At 40.5% G+C, this 15,791-nt stretch overlaps 1 protein-coding gene across 2 annotated transcripts in view; it reads right to left on the bottom strand.

Annotated features, from left to right (window-relative positions):
- The window catches only part of smarca4a (SWI/SNF related BAF chromatin remodeling complex subunit ATPase 4a), a 107,809-nt gene extending 98,484 nt beyond the window's left edge, over positions 1–9,325 (bottom strand). For both annotated transcript variants that reach the window (XM_073069046.1, XM_073069045.1), the window contains exon 1: positions 9,195–9,325. The gene's annotated coding sequence lies outside the window, so the exon portion shown is untranslated. The remainder of the gene's footprint in view (positions 1–9,194) is intronic.
- Positions 9,326–15,791: the final 6,466 nt, after the last annotated feature.

The following is a 15,791-nucleotide window of genomic DNA, read 5'->3' on the forward strand; positions in this document are numbered from 1 at the left end:
TGTGCTAAAAATGCCCTAATACAATTTAAGGTTGTACATAGAGCTCATATGTCTAAGGATAAACTTGCTCGATTTTATTCTCATGTTAATCCAACCTGTGACAGATGTTATTCTGATGTTGCCTCATTGACTCATATGTTTTGGTCTTGCCCTTGTTTACAAAATTACTGGAAAGATATTTTCTGTATTATTTCAAGAGTTCTGGATATCAATTTCCAACCGCATCCTTTTACTGCAATTTTTGGTTTACCAATGGTGGATAATAGTCGTTTATCCTCTTCATCTCGACGAATGATTGCATTTGTTACATTAATGGCTAGAAGATCTATTTTATTGAATTGGAAAGAAATTAATCCTCCAACTGTATTTCAGTGGTTTTCTCAAACTAGCTCTTGTTTGAGCTTAGAAAAAAATTAGAAGTGTTGTTTTTGATCCTTCAGTTCAATTTGAAGAAACTTGGAGACCATTTATTCAACATTTTCATATGAGTTAAATTGTCTTTTCCTAAACCTTACTTTTATTATCCTTAATTATTTGGATGGAGGTTCGGAGTTATTGGCACTACTGTATGTATTTAACATTATGTTGGTTAGTGTTTTTTTTTCTTCTCTTTTTTGGTTTTTTTTTCTTTTTGTTTCTTTTGTTCATAAACACTATGAGTTTGGGAGGCTATATATATTGATTATTATATATTTGAATGTCTACTTAAACTATCAATTATGTACTCTCAAACACTTTGTATTCATGTTTCATTTATGTTTGTTTAAAAATTAATAAAAAGATTTAAAAAGAAAGAAAGAACAAGTAGAGCAGGGGGCTAAGCACACTACTTGGTGGTGCACCTGTGCTGATGGGAGATTGTGGAGGAGATGTTGTTGCCAATCTGAACTGACTCGGGTTTACGTGTGAGGAAATGGAAGATTCAATTGCACAAAGAGGTATCTTGTTTAGTCTTGAGGGGACGATAGCATTGAATGCTGAGCTGTAGTTGATAAGGAGCATCCTGATGCATGCATCTTTGCTGTCCAGATGTTCCAAAGTTGAGTGAAGAGCTAAAGAATGACATCTGCTATGGACCTGTTGTGCCAGTAGGCAAATGGAGTGGATCCAAGTCACTTCTCAGGCAGGAGTAGATATGTATCATCACCAACCTCTCAAAACAATTCATCACTGTGGATGTAAGTGCTACAGCATTTGTCCCCAAACCTCTCAACCTTTCCAAAGCATGTACTTATCCAACTGTACTTTAAATGCTGTTAATGTACCTGCCTCAACCTCTGGCAGCTCATTCCACATGCATACCACTCTCAGTGTAAAAAAAGTTGCCCCTCAAGTCTTTATTAAACCTCTCCCCTCTCACCATAAACCAATGTCCTCTAGTTCTTATGTGGGAAAAAGACTGAGTGCATTCACCTGATCTATGCCCCTCATAATTTTATACACATCTGTAAGATCCCCTTTCGGTCTCCTATGCTCTAAGAAGTAGAGTGTAGGAGACTGAGAGGTAGGACAGTCCAACCTCTCCCTATAACTCTGTCCTGTGAGTCCAGAAAACATCCTTGTAAACCTGATCTGTACTCCTTCCAGTTTAATAACGTATTTCCTACAGCAGGGTGACTAAAGCCGAACACAACATACTCCAAGTGCAGCCTCACCAGCATCTTTATTTTAATTATTTAGAGATACAGCATGGTAACAGGCAACACGCTACACCCACTTACACTCGTGAACAATGTACTTACTAACCTGAAGGTCATGGAATGTGGGAGGCAAACAGAGCTCCTAGAAGAAACCCATGCTGTCACAGGGAGAATGTACAAACTCCTTACAAACAGTGGCAGAATTGAATGCAGGTTGCTGGTACTGTAATAGAGTTAAACTGATCATTCTGCTACGATGTCTTTTACAACTGCACCATAACCTCCCAACTCCTATATTTAGTGTCCTTACTGATGAAGGCCAGTGTGCCAGATGCCTTCTTCAGTGTTCAAATACTGTGAATTGACAGTAATCAACACAGTTCTTTCTCAGAGTAACAAATCCAGGAGATTGGCAGTGACACATAAAATCAGGAGGGATTTAGACAAAGTAAATGAAGAAAATTGCTTTCTGTGTCTCAAAGTTCAATAAAAAGAGCTCACAGGTTTTAGATACACTCAGTGGCCATTTTATTAGGTACAGGAGTGGAACCTGGTGTAGTCTCCTGCTGCTGTAGCCTATTCGCTTCAAGATTCAATGTGCTGTGTATTCAGAGATGCTCTTCTGCACACCACTGTTGTAATGCCTGGTTAACTGAGTTACTGTCACCTTCCTGTCTGTCTGGCCACTGTCCTCTGTTCTCTCCCATTAACAAGGTGTTTTCACCCACAGAACAGCCACTCCCTGATGTTGTTTATCGCACTAGTTCTCTGTAATCTCTAGAGACTGTCATACGTGAAAATCCTAGGAGATTAAAAATACTCGAACCACCTCATTTAGCACCAACAATCAATCCATGGCCAAAGTCACCTAGATTACATTTCTTCCCCATTCTGACGTTTGGTTTGAACAACTGAACCTCTTATCCAGGTCTCTATAGCTTCATTTATTGACTTGTTGCCACATGACAGGCTGATTAGACATTTGCATTAAAGAGCAGGTGTACCTAATAAAAGTGGCCACTGAGGAAGTAAAAAATGGAATGAGAAATCTCTTTTTAAACAAGACATTAAGATTTGGAATCCACTGGCCCATGGGATTGTGCACTTAATGTTGCTAAAAGTGAGGTCATCCACTTTGGAAGGGAAAATAGAATAGTATATCCAGCACTCCAGAAATATTCATGACTCTGGCCAAGTTGTTCTGTGCAATTACTACACTGGCATCTATGCAACTGTTTTTAAAAACTGCCTAGGTGTGTTCCATTCACTAATTCAATCTGCTCGAACAGAACTCTTTCAGCCCTCAGCAGCAGATGGACTTTGCCAGTGCCTTCGAGCCACACTTCCTCACTGATGCCCAAGTTACGTTTTGCCTGGACGACTCAACTCTGGAAGCCAAAACAAAGATCTGAGCAGAATTCCAGAGGCGAGGTGGGATCAACTGTTCTTGACATCCAAACAGGAATTGACAAATATGGCCTCAAGAATTGGAATTGGAATATTACTGTCACATGTACCAAGATACAGTGAAAAGCTTGTCTTGTATACTGTTCATATAGATCAAGTCATTACACAGCGCACAGAGCTACGTGGATAACTTCACCCACCTCAACTCAGTTCTGATTCCATAACCTACAGACTCACTTTCAGGGATTCCACAACTCATGTTCTCAATATTATTTATTTTTTTATTTGCTCAATTTGTCTTCTTGTGCACACTGGTTGTTTGTAAGTCTTTGTTTATGTATAGTTTTCATAAATTCTATTGTATTTATTTATCTTCATGTAAATGCCTGCCAGAAAATGAATCTCAAGGTAGCATTTGACGACATACATGTACTTCGATAATCAATTTACTTTGACTTTTGACTTTGATTAAAACTTGTGTTGCATACAGTTCATAGAGATCAAATCATTACACAGTGCCTTGAAAAGGGTAGAGTGATTTGTGATGGTGCTGGGTTTGCTGACTGCGAAGTTCTAAACTCAAACTGTAAGGCCTAATCAATACAAATAGCTACAGGTACCCTCACTGAAGGGACACTGTACTGTAACTACCCAATCTTTAAAGGCTGATTCTCTTCCCTGCCTATCATCACTGTAAGTTTAGCTGCCAATATCCACTATTTGAGTGGTGGATCCCATCCTCCTTATCAAGGAGAAGATACTTCCAGCTAACGATATAGTTTAAACACCGTTCATTTGTTTTCAGTGATACATACTTAAATCCAAACAACATTCTCAAGACATATTTAAAACTTGCAGATGATTTCTATCTTATAAAAGACTTCCAAAATTCAAACCATTTCTAAAACACAAAGGACTTCCAAAACACAGGTACAATTCTGATAAGCTAAGAAGACAAAGTTTGAAGTACATTTATTATTAAAGTATGTACACTGTATACCACCTAGAGATTTGACTCCTTTCAGGCCACTTGTTTGACTTCACACTCATGATAGTTTTTCAGATACTTTTGAACACAATTATTCTAGAAGCTTCTGGAGAAAGAGACCCCAGGCGCTCAGAATTAATGCTGTGAAGCTGACTCCTTGAGAACACATACCTTTACTCTTATTAATAGATCAGCTACTTATTATGCTTAATGACTTTCTCCATCTAGTCTGCAAACTTATTTGAACTAAACAACTTGGGCAGTATTGTCTATTTTAAAACAAGCCAAATTAAATACCCAATTGTTTTATACTGCACCTCTTTGGCAATTAGACCAAGTGTGCTGTCATTTTAAGTTGGTGTTGGTTATGGTAAGGTTATGCTCAGAGCAAAGAGTAAGTAGCCTCATGCCACTTGCATTCACCTTGCCAATACCACGCCTACTTAGCACTCCACTCCATACCCTGTTGTTCTGTCCCACCCTAGTGTTGAAGTCCCCAAGCAAAAGGATCTTATCATTCTTAGGGATCCGGCAAAGAGCTTCATTCGGTGTGAATTGATGCATTAAACAAGCATCAGCTGCCTTTGGGAGACTTCAGCATAGAGTCTTTCAGAACAGGAGCCTTTGTCCCTCCACAAAGGTCGCCATATACCAAGCAGTCTGTGTCACCACCCTCCTTTATAGCTGTGAAGCTTGGGTAACCTACAGCCGTCATATCAAGTCCTTGGAGCGCTTCCACATAAGCTGCCTTCAGCGCATCCTGGGAGTTACCTGGCATGAGCGGGTGCCTCACACTGAAATACTTGTAAAGACCAACTGCAGAAGCATTGAAGCCATGATCACCCAGCGTCAGCTGCTGTGGCTGGGGCACGTGATAAGGATGCCCTCATGTCGGCTACCCCGCCGAGTGTTATACGGCCAGCTACATCATGGTTGACACTCAGCTGGAGGGCCGAAGAAGCACTATAAGGATCAGATGAAGAATGCTTTAAGGAAGTGCAAGATCAGACCTGAGGACCTGGAGGATGTTGCTGCTGACCGTAACACTTGGCGACAGCTGTGTAGGGACAGGGTTTGTATTCTGGAGATGGAAAGAACAACCAGAAGACAGCAGAAGAGAGCCAGGAGAAATGCAACCATGGTTGCCACCACTACCATATATACATGTCCCACCTGCAATAGAGCTTGTGGGTCCAGGATAGGACTGTATAGTCATCAAGGATCTCACCATTAAAGGAGTGGACGTTATCATCGGATTTTGGTGGACAACCAAAGAAGAAGAAATGATTACTGCTTGCCATTTACAATAAGAACTGAGAATTGGCTCCTGTTTATGACAAGCAGCTAAACAAAGAATAATGGTTGGAAGTTTAACTTATTCAAGAACAACAGTTTGATCTTTAGAAGCTCACAGCTGCTGCACTTAGAAAGCTGAGCTTAGCAAAAAAAACAAGTCCCCTGGTCCAAAGAGAGCGAATATGCATCACAGATTATGATGGATGTAGTCAGTTGATCTGTAGGGATCCACTTGTAATGAGTCACCATGCTCTGGTGCCATTTTGCATCAATCTTCTGGTCTTTTTCGTTTCCATATATTGTTCAATATGCATTGCCAATCTGTTTTTTGTGCCTTAGAAATTATTGCTTCTGAAACATGAGCTACCTCCAAAAAATATAACATAAGGTTGGACCGGATTGATCAATGAAGTGAGTCTATCAGAACTTCAATGAAAATGGGAGATGGCCTTGGTTAAAGTGAAGTCAAAATCCTGGAGATGGAAGACTGAAGGCCTGGAGGCCTGCCCTGGGGTTGGAGAATTGTCTATGTGCGTGGGTGGGTGAGGGGGTGGGACAGGGCTTATTTTGTTGCTTGTTGTGTTCTGTGTCATTCTGCCGAGCATGGTGGGCAAGCTATGCCAAACGGGTGGTGACACTTGCAGGCTGCCCCCCAGCATATCCTTAGGTTGTGTTGGTTGTTATTGCAAGCAACATATTTCACAGTATGTTTCGATATACACGTGATTAATAAATGAATCTGAATTTGTTAACCATCCCATCCCTAGGAAATCTGTGTGGGTGTCCCTTCATGTAGTGCCCAAGACAAAACTGTCCTCAGCTGCTTCATCAAAGACCTTCCTTACATCATTAAGTCAGAAGCGAGAATGCCTACAGTCAATCACACAACGTGCAATTTCATTTACAAATCACAGAGGATCAACATAAGAAACAGAAGAGGTGGGCACTTGGTCCTCTTGCCTGCTTTGCCACACAAAAGATCAAAATTGATTTTTTACCTCACTGCTACACCTTTGCATTCACTTCTTTAGTCAGCAAGTAATATTCAAAATTTATTAGTTATACAGCCCTTTGGCCCAACTCATCAATGCTGACCAAGATGCTTATCGGAGTTAGTCTCATCTCCTTGAGGTTGGGCTATATCCCTCTAAATCCTTCCTATCTACGTACCTGTCCCAAATGTCCAATTGAATTCTGTCTTAAAAATGTATACAGTGGATAATTGAGGCACATTGGGACCAGTGCATTTTGGCCTAATTAAGTGGCTGCCTCAATTTGCTGAAAGTTTCTTGGAAATAGTTAAAAGGCAGAACAAAGACAAACTACAGTTTAACTGATTAACAAAACATGCATTTAAATGAAATACAGAACAAATTAGAATGCTACCAATACTACTACAGTATTATAAAACTGTGTATTAGTTCCTAAGAATCGACAGAAGAATTAATTGCTGCCATGTTCTTTTGATTGACTGTAAATGAACGTAATCAGCACAGACACCTTGTGAAGATAATTACCTTCCTGCATTAAGTCAAAATAAAAAAAATTATCAAAAATCACTGCTTTTTGAATCGGTGTCCATCAGCCCAAATGGATAACATAACACAAGCAGGTGCAACTGATGCTATTCAAAAACTTCACTCTGTAATGTCTAAAGGCCGTTTCTGGCATCTCTGAGCCTGAATGCCAAAACCACACTGTGCAAAACAGCTCTGAATTGTCTTGCTGCATATTTCTCACCAACTATCAATGACAAAAATCACTGTTTTTTTAACACAAACACATGCACCTGACACTATAAAAACTGTTTGCTCTAAGCACGGTGTAGTGACTAACGGCCACACAAGTGCACATGACTGACAGTAGTTAGCAACTGTTCTGCAACAGTCTCCTGTTCCCAATTAACTGGCATAGTGACCCAGATAAACAAAGGGAAACCCAGCAATTTTCTCAGTTTTTGTTCTTGAAGAAATGTCCCAAATAAGTGGTTGTCCCGATTAACTGAAGACACAATTAACCAGAATCATCTATATTCTGGGAATAAGCCTCCAGAACCCTCTTTGCTACCCTCATGGAGAATATCTCTTTGTCACAGTCCTGAACGGCCCTATTCCTCATCTTGACTGTGTGAACCCTAGTTTTCAACAACTTGGCAATGTAAAAATCAACCTCATGTCTACCTCTCTAGTCCTGTAAGAATTTTGCCCATTTAAATGAGATCTCCTCTCAATCTAATAAACTCTAGATAGTATAGGCCCAATCTGTTCTCAAGGTATGAATCTCAGTTATCGGTCTGGTGAACTTTTGCTTATTCTCTGTGTCGCAAGCATATCCTTCCATTAGTGATGAGAATACACCTGTACATAATGTTCTGGATGCAATCTTCCCCATGGCCCTGCGTAATAACAGTAAGACGTCTTTACACTTATACTCAAGTCCTCTTGTAATAAAGGCCAACATATCATTTCCCCTTCTAAATATTTGTTTTACCTGCATGTTGACCTTCAGTGATTTATGTATAAGGTCTTCCAGCTCTCTCTGAATATCAATATTATTCAATCATAATTTTAAAAGAAGTAATCCACTTGTCTATTTATGACAACAGTTTTCCACATTATAATTCACCCAGTGTGTCCTCCTTCCTTGCAGAAAGCAGTGGGAGTCAAACCCCAATTGGTGTTTACTGCAGAGCAACTGCACTAACTGCTACACTACCGTGCTGCCCTCAACAATAACAGATGCAGAATGAAATGTTACATTTACAGAAAAAGTGCTGCACAGGTAAACAATAAAGGTGCAAGGTCAAAACCAGGTAGATTGTGAAGTCAAGAATTCATCTTATCGTACTAGGGAACTGTTCAATAGTCTTATAACAGTTGGGTAGAGGCTGTTGCTTGAGCCTAGTGGTATGTGCTTTTGTATCTTCTGCCAAAGGGAGAGAGGAGTCTTTGATTACGTTGGCTACATTTCCGAGGCAGTGAGAAGTGTAAACTTCACAATGCACGCAAAATGCTGCAGGAACTCAGCAGGCCAGGCAGCATCTGTGGAAAAAAGTACAGTTTACATTTCAGTGAAACCCTTCAGCAGGACCACATCTGCAGATTCTCTCTTGTTTGAGCAGAATAACTTCCTCATTTGACTTAGCTCTCCCTGAAGCTTCTCTGCATCCTCTGTATCACATTCAATCTCTTCACCCAAATCCAAATACAAAAATTAGATTAGATATTTATTGTCACTGCTGAGGACAATGATATTGCAATGTTAACCACTCAGTGCAAATCAGCATGTTGGCAATTCAATTACTAAAAACACAATGACTACATTTAAAATAACATCTGAGTTATTTAGAATGACATCTAATAACAACTGCATTAAAAACAAACAACTCTAAAATTTAAAAAAACAATGGCTGTCCCATTCAAATGTTGCACATGCCCATCTATTGCAGATTGTCTATATTGTCTATGGACTATGGGAGGGTGGGGGTGGGTTGTTCAGTTGCACAGAGCCCTGGAACAAAAGCTGTTTTTCAGTCTGCATGTCCATGCAGAGATGTTCCTGTATCTCCTGTCCCCACAGGAGATTGAACAGGTGTTTATTGGGACGGGATGAGTCAAACATGATTTTATGAGATTGCTGTAGACATTGTGAGTTGTATATCTTGCAGCTGTGTGCAGAATTATGTTCTGTGCAGTCCCGATCACTCGTTGAAGTGCTTTTTGGTCAATCTTGTTGTAGCTAGTGTGCCACAATGTCATACAGTAGGTGAGTGTGCTCTCAATTACATATTTACCATCAGCTTTTGGGGCAGATTTGCTCTCTAAAAAATTCCCTAAGATAGTATAGGCATGGCAGAGCCTTACCTACTATCAAGAAGATGTTGGTGGTCCAAGAGAGCTCCTCAGTGTTGTTCACTCCCAAAAAGTTAAAGCTGGAGATCTTTTCCAGTGCTACACCATTTATGAGTAGTGAAGCTTGTTCATTCTTTCTTCATTTCCTGAAATTGATAATCAGTTCTTATTTATTGCACCCTTCAGAAAGCTTCTGCACCTCCTCTGTATGTTGCTTTGACGTTATTTGTAATTAATCCAATGACCATGGTGTCATCTGCAAGTTTGATGATGGAGTTGGTGGCATAGGCAGGGGCAGATCACCTGAGGAGAGGCTCAGTATACATCCCTGGGTGCACTGGTGTTCAGGGTCAGGGAGGTTAATGTATGTGTGCCTAGCCTGGCTTCCTGGGTGTGACTGGTGAGAAATTTCAGAATTCATTTGCAGGTTGATGTATTGAGTCCTAGATTGTATACTTTAACGATCAGCGTGCTGGAGTGTATTGTGTTGAAGGCAGAACTGTAGTCGATATAAAGCAAATCGACCTGAGAATCAAAAACACAAAGTACACTGCAGACGCTGTGGTCTGTTGTACATGTTGACCTGAGAATCAAGTTGGAAATCTGACTGGAGCCCTGGATCTACAAATCTTTGCAAGTCTGCTGGGGTAGTCAATGCCCAAAGACCGTGTATCAGCGTCCGAATCTGGGCTGAACACTGAAGAACATGAAGTGTCACGGGGTTAGAAGACTACATGTGTGTTGTGGGTGAGAGGGAAGAATGGGGTTTCTATAGCTGGTGTTTTGTTGCTCGTTGTGTTCTGTTCTGCTGAGCAATGTGGACATGCTATGTTGGTGGCGAAATGTGTGGTAACACTTGCACATCCTTGGCTAATGTTGGTTGTCAATTCAAACAATGCATTTCACTATACACTTTGACGTAACGTGATAAATAAACCTGAATCTTGAGTCCTTGGGACCCCAGTGCAGTACCCAGTTAAAAATGAATCATGCTCTCTGTTTTCCATCTATTAACCAGTCAATTTCTTTCATTTAATTTGCTCTAATATTTTTTAGTGTGGCATCCTATCAAAGTTTGCTGAACATCCAATTGCTTCACATCAAAGGTTTTGCAAGTTGCAACTTCAAAACACTCCAACAGACTTGTCAAACGTGACTTCTGTAGCATTTCGGAGGGGGACTGGAAATCTGGCTGAGTGGTGCCACAACAACCACCTCTCTGTCAACACCAGCCAAACCAAAGAACTGATTATTGACTGCAGGAAGAAACTAGAGATCCACAACCCAGCTCTCATTAGGGGATCGGAGGTGGAGAGGGTCAGTAACTGTAAATTCCTTGGCGCTATCATTTCAGAGAATCTGTCCTGGATCCAGCATGTAAACGCCATTACAAAGGAGGCACAGCAGCACCTTTCCTTTCTTAGAGGTTTGCAAGGATTCACCATGTCATCTAAAACTCTGACAAACTTCCATAGACGCACAATGGAGAGTATCCTGTCAGGTTGCATCACGGATGGTATGGAAACACAAATGCCCAAGAATGGAAAAGCCTACAAAAAAGGGGTGAATACCACCCAGTCCATCACAGGAACAGCCCTCCCTACCACTGAGCACATCTACACGGAGCGCTATCACAGGAAAACCATCAAGGACCCCCACTATCCAGGCCACTCTAGCTTCTCATTGCTGCCACTGGGAAGGAGGTACAGGAACCCTAGGTCTCACACCATCAGGTTAAGGAACAGTTATTACCCTTCAACCATGAGGGTCCACAACCAATAGACTCACTTTCAAGGACTCTACAACAGTATTTATTTATTTGTCTGTTTGTTTGTTTATTTATTTGCACAGATTGTATTTGTATTTGTGTTTGTTGTATTTGCTGACTTTGATGAAAATATTTTCATCATGACACCGTGCCACTATCTCCCTGTCTCCTTCCTGTGCACACAGATTGTATTTGTGTGTATTTGCACAGATTGTCTTCTTTTGCACATTGATTGTTTTTGTGCATAGTTTTATTCCTTGATTCTACTTGATCTCTTTGTTCTACTGTAAATGTCCCCAAGGAAGTGAATCTCAAGGTAATATATAGTGATGTATAAGTATTTTGATAATAACTTTACTTTGAACAATCATAAGTCTATGTTGCCTCTGACCAACCCTCTTCTTATTTTCTAAGAACTCCCTTTACAACTTTTTTTTATGATGGATTGTAGCAATGACCTTAATCTTGATATTGGGCTAACTGCTTTGTTGTTTCAGTTCTGATTCCCGACTTCTAGAAAAGCTCAGGTTACATTGCTACCTTCTAACCTGTAGGAACTGTTCCAGGTCCCATGGAATTTTACAGTGCATCCACTGTCTCTGTGGTACCTTGTTCAAACTCTGTTGTAGGTCACCAAGACTTGGGTGAGAATTGAAAGTCTTGGGTGAGAATTGGTTTTCAATCCCATTAATCAATTTCTTTGTTAATGCTATTTCTTCCAGTTCCTCAAGTTCTTTAGTCCTGTTTTCCAGTAGGTTTCTGTGTCTTTTTCCAAATTATTTGTTTAATTCCCCTACAATTTCCTTATTCTCCAATACTGGCTTTGTGGAGTAGCCAGAAAGTGGTAGTAGATGGTTGCCTCTCTGACTGGACGTCTGTGACTAGTGGAGTGCCGCAGGGATCAGTGCTGGGTCCATTGCTGTTTGTCATCTATATCAACAATATGGATGATAATGTGGTTAATTTGCAGATGACACCAAGATTGGGAGTGCAGTGGATAGGGAGGAAGACTACCATAGCTTGCAGCAGGACCTCAGCCAGCTGGAAAAATGGGCTGAAAACTGGCAGTTGAAATTTAATGCAGACAAGTGCAAGGTGTTGCAGTTCAGTAGGACCAACCAGGGTAGGTCTTACACAGTGAACGGTAGGGCACTGAGGAGTACCATAGAACAAAGGGATCTGGGAATACAGGTCCATAGTTCATTCAATGTGGTGTAACAAGTAGATAAAATCATAAAGAAAGTTTATGGCACATTGGCCTTCATAAATATTTAAGGCCTGTACTCACAGTATTGACTACTGGAGATGGAATGTCATGCTGAAGTGTTTAAGATGTTGGTGAGGCCTAATTTGGAGTATTGTGTGTAGCTTTGGTCACCTACCTACAGGAAAGATGTAAATAAGGTTGAAAGAGTACAGAGAAAATTCACAAGGATATTGCCAGGTCTGGAGGACCTAAGGTATAACAGAAGATTGAATAGGTTAGGACTTTATTCTTTGGAATGTAGAAGATTAAGAGGAGATTTGATAAAGGTATACAAAATTATGAGGGGTATAGATAGGGTAAATGCAAGCAGACTTTTTCCACTGAGGTTGGGTGAGACTACAACTAGAGGCCATGGATTAAGGGTGAAAGGTAAAAAGCTTAAGGGGAACATGAGGGGAATCTTTTCACTCAGAGGGTCGCAAGAGTGTGGAACAAGCTGCCAATGCAAGTGGTACATGCCAGCTCGATTTCAACATTTAAGACAAGTTTGGATAGGTACAAGGTTGCTAGGGGTATGGAGGGCTATAGTTCCAGTGCAGATCAATGGGAATAGTCAGTTTAAATGGTTCAGCACAGAATAGATAGGCCAAAGGGCCTATTTCTGAGCTGTGCTTTTCTATGACTCTATGACATTCCCCGTACACTCACGATTGTATGCCCAGATTCTGCACCAACTTCATCTACAAGTTCAAAGATGACACTACCATAGTGGGCTGAATCTCAATTAATAATGAGTTGGAGCACGGGAAGGAGACAGGGAGATAGTGGCACTGTGTCATGATGAAAATATTTTCATCAAAGTCAGCAAAAGAGCTTGTCACTGACTTCAGGAAGGGAGGTGTTCAGGTTGCGAGATTTGAGAGCTCAAGTTCCTAGGTGTGAATATCCTGGCCACAATCAAGAAAGCTCACTTCCTCAGGAGACCAAAGAAATTTGGCATGTTCCCATCAACTCTTACCAATTTTTATTGATGCACCTTAGAAAGCTTACTTTCTGGATGCATCACGGCTTGGTATGGCAACTGCTCTGCCTGTGACGGCAAGAAACCCCAGAGAGTTGTGGACAGTATACCATGGAAAACAGACTCCCCTTCATGAACTCTGTCTACCCTTCTCACTGCCTCAGTAAAGGAGTAAGCATAATCAAAGACACATTCATCCCAGACATTCTCTCTCTTCCCATCAAGCAGAAAATCCAAAGGCTAGAAAGCACATACCAGCAGGATCAAGGACAACTTCTATCCCACTGTTATAAGACAAATATGGACTGCCCATCGCATGATAAGATGGACCCTTGACCTCGCAATCTATCTCACCATGGCCTTTCAACTTACTGCTTGCCCTTTCTCTGTAACACTATATTCTGCATTCTGTTGTATTGTTTTTCCCTTGTACTACCTCAGTTCACTGTGTAATGAAATGATCTGTCTTGATAGCATGCAGAACAAAGGTTTTCACTGTACTTCCGTACCTGTGACAATATTAAATCAATTTATAATTCCTCCTATCTATCTGAAAGGGATGTATGTTAACTTTTGGATGTTTTTACATCCATAGAATTTCTTTTGCTTTTTTACTGGATAATACTCTCTACTTGTGTTTTCCTTATCAAGTTCTTAGTTTCTCATTATGGAATTCCGAACTTCTCCAAATCCTAGAGTTTAGAGCAGGGGTGGGCAAACTTTTTGACTTGTGGGCCACAAAGGGTTCTAAAATTTGACAGGGGGGCCGGACCAGGAGCAGATGGACGGAGTGTTTTGGTAATACACCTCATAAGAGAAAATAAAATATCATGGGATATGTAGAAAACATGTGCTTTAATTTCAATTGAAAATGAACAAATGCATTACAACAAAATATCTGTCTTTGAAGTCCCATGGTATTTAACTATTTATTGAAATGACTTTTAAAACACTGAAAATTAAATGAATAAAATACAGCTTTTTTTAATAGTAACAGTTATTATTTTAAAGCACTGAAAATTCTGTTATCCTTCAAGATATTATCATCATCACTCTCCTCCTGACTGTCTTTATTTCAAAAACGGTAGGAGATGCAGGTCTACTTGTCCTGCTCCTTCTTATTCAATTGTCCCCTGTGCCAAAACTCAACAACGACCAGCACAAGGACAGAACAGTGACAGCGCGCCAGTATGCGGAGCGCGTTATTTGATCTGGAGCGCAATTTTTATTTTGAGAACGTACCTGCACCTGCGCACTACTCATGTCCATCACTTAACAGAAATGACATGTAACATGTAAGGCTTATTGAAAAAAATATTTTCAAATGCATTTTTTACATAACACAACGAAGAAACTTATTTTTAATTTCAGTGGGAACAGTGTTGTTGGTCTCCCTTTTTAGCCAGCGCATCAAAGTCTGGATTTAGTTTTGTTGTGGCGATTCTCAGGATGGATCTGAGGTGTTAACAAGGTTTATTAATATAATTTCATCAAATTCTGCGGGCCGGATTAAAAAGCTTAACGGGCCGTAGTTTGCCCATGCCTGGTTTAGAGTAATATTGGAGCAAATCCAAAGGAGATCCACCAGGCTCATTTCTGGAATGAAAGGGCTGCCCTATCAAAAGAGTTGGGGTCTGACTCCACCTACAAGCTTGCAGATGATACTTGCAGTGTGCTGAACCTCAAATGAGGCAGAGCACAGGAAGGAGCTAGGTAATTTAGTAGCATGGTGTCATGACAACAACCTTTTCCTCAATGTCAGCATAAGAGCTTGTTACCAAACTCAGGAAGAGGGGTGGTGTACATGCTCACTTTTAGAAGAATAAGGAGTTAACTTTTTCTAAAATGCTAAGGATATTGGTACTGGTATTATTTATTATTGTCACAGATACCAAGATCCAGTGATAGCTTGTCTTGCATACTGTTCATAGTGCATTGAGGTACAATAAGGTAAAAAAAAGAACAATACAGAATAAAGTGTAAATGCAACTAAAGAAGTGCAGTGCAGGTAAACAATTAAATGCAAGATCACAATGAGGCCAAGAATCCATCTTACTGTACAAGAGGTCTGTTCAAGAGTCTGATAACAGCGGGGTAGAAGCTGTCCTTGACCCTGGTGCTACATGCTTTCAGGCTTTTGTTTCTTCTGCCCAATGGAAGAGGGGAGAAGAGAGAATGCTTTACAGTGTAGATGTTCAGAGATTTTCACTTGTGTTAGAGTTGAAAATAAGAGGGCATTTACAAAATAAGGGTCTGTTCATTTAAAACTGAGGTGCATAAAATCTTCTCTCAAAGGTAGTAAATCTTGGGAATTCTCTGCCCCGAGAGCAGTGGAGGCCATATCATTAGATACGCTTAAAGAGGACACTGTTAAATATTTGAAAGACCAAGGAACTGAAGATTGTAGGGAACTGACAGATAAGAAGTGTTGAGGCCAGCAAAGATCAGTCAGGATTATATTGCAAACAAGAGAAAATCTGCAGGAACTGGAAATCCAAGCACACATACAAAATGCTGGGAGAACTCTACAGACGTTTCAGGCCGAGACCCTTCGGCAGGACTGGAGAAAAAAAAAGCTGAGGATTAGATCCAAAAGGTGGGGGGAGGGGAGAG

This window comes from Hemitrygon akajei, chromosome 16 (assembly GCF_048418815.1).
Source record: "Hemitrygon akajei chromosome 16, sHemAka1.3, whole genome shotgun sequence".
NCBI lineage: Eukaryota > Metazoa > Chordata > Chondrichthyes > Myliobatiformes > Dasyatidae > Hemitrygon > Hemitrygon akajei.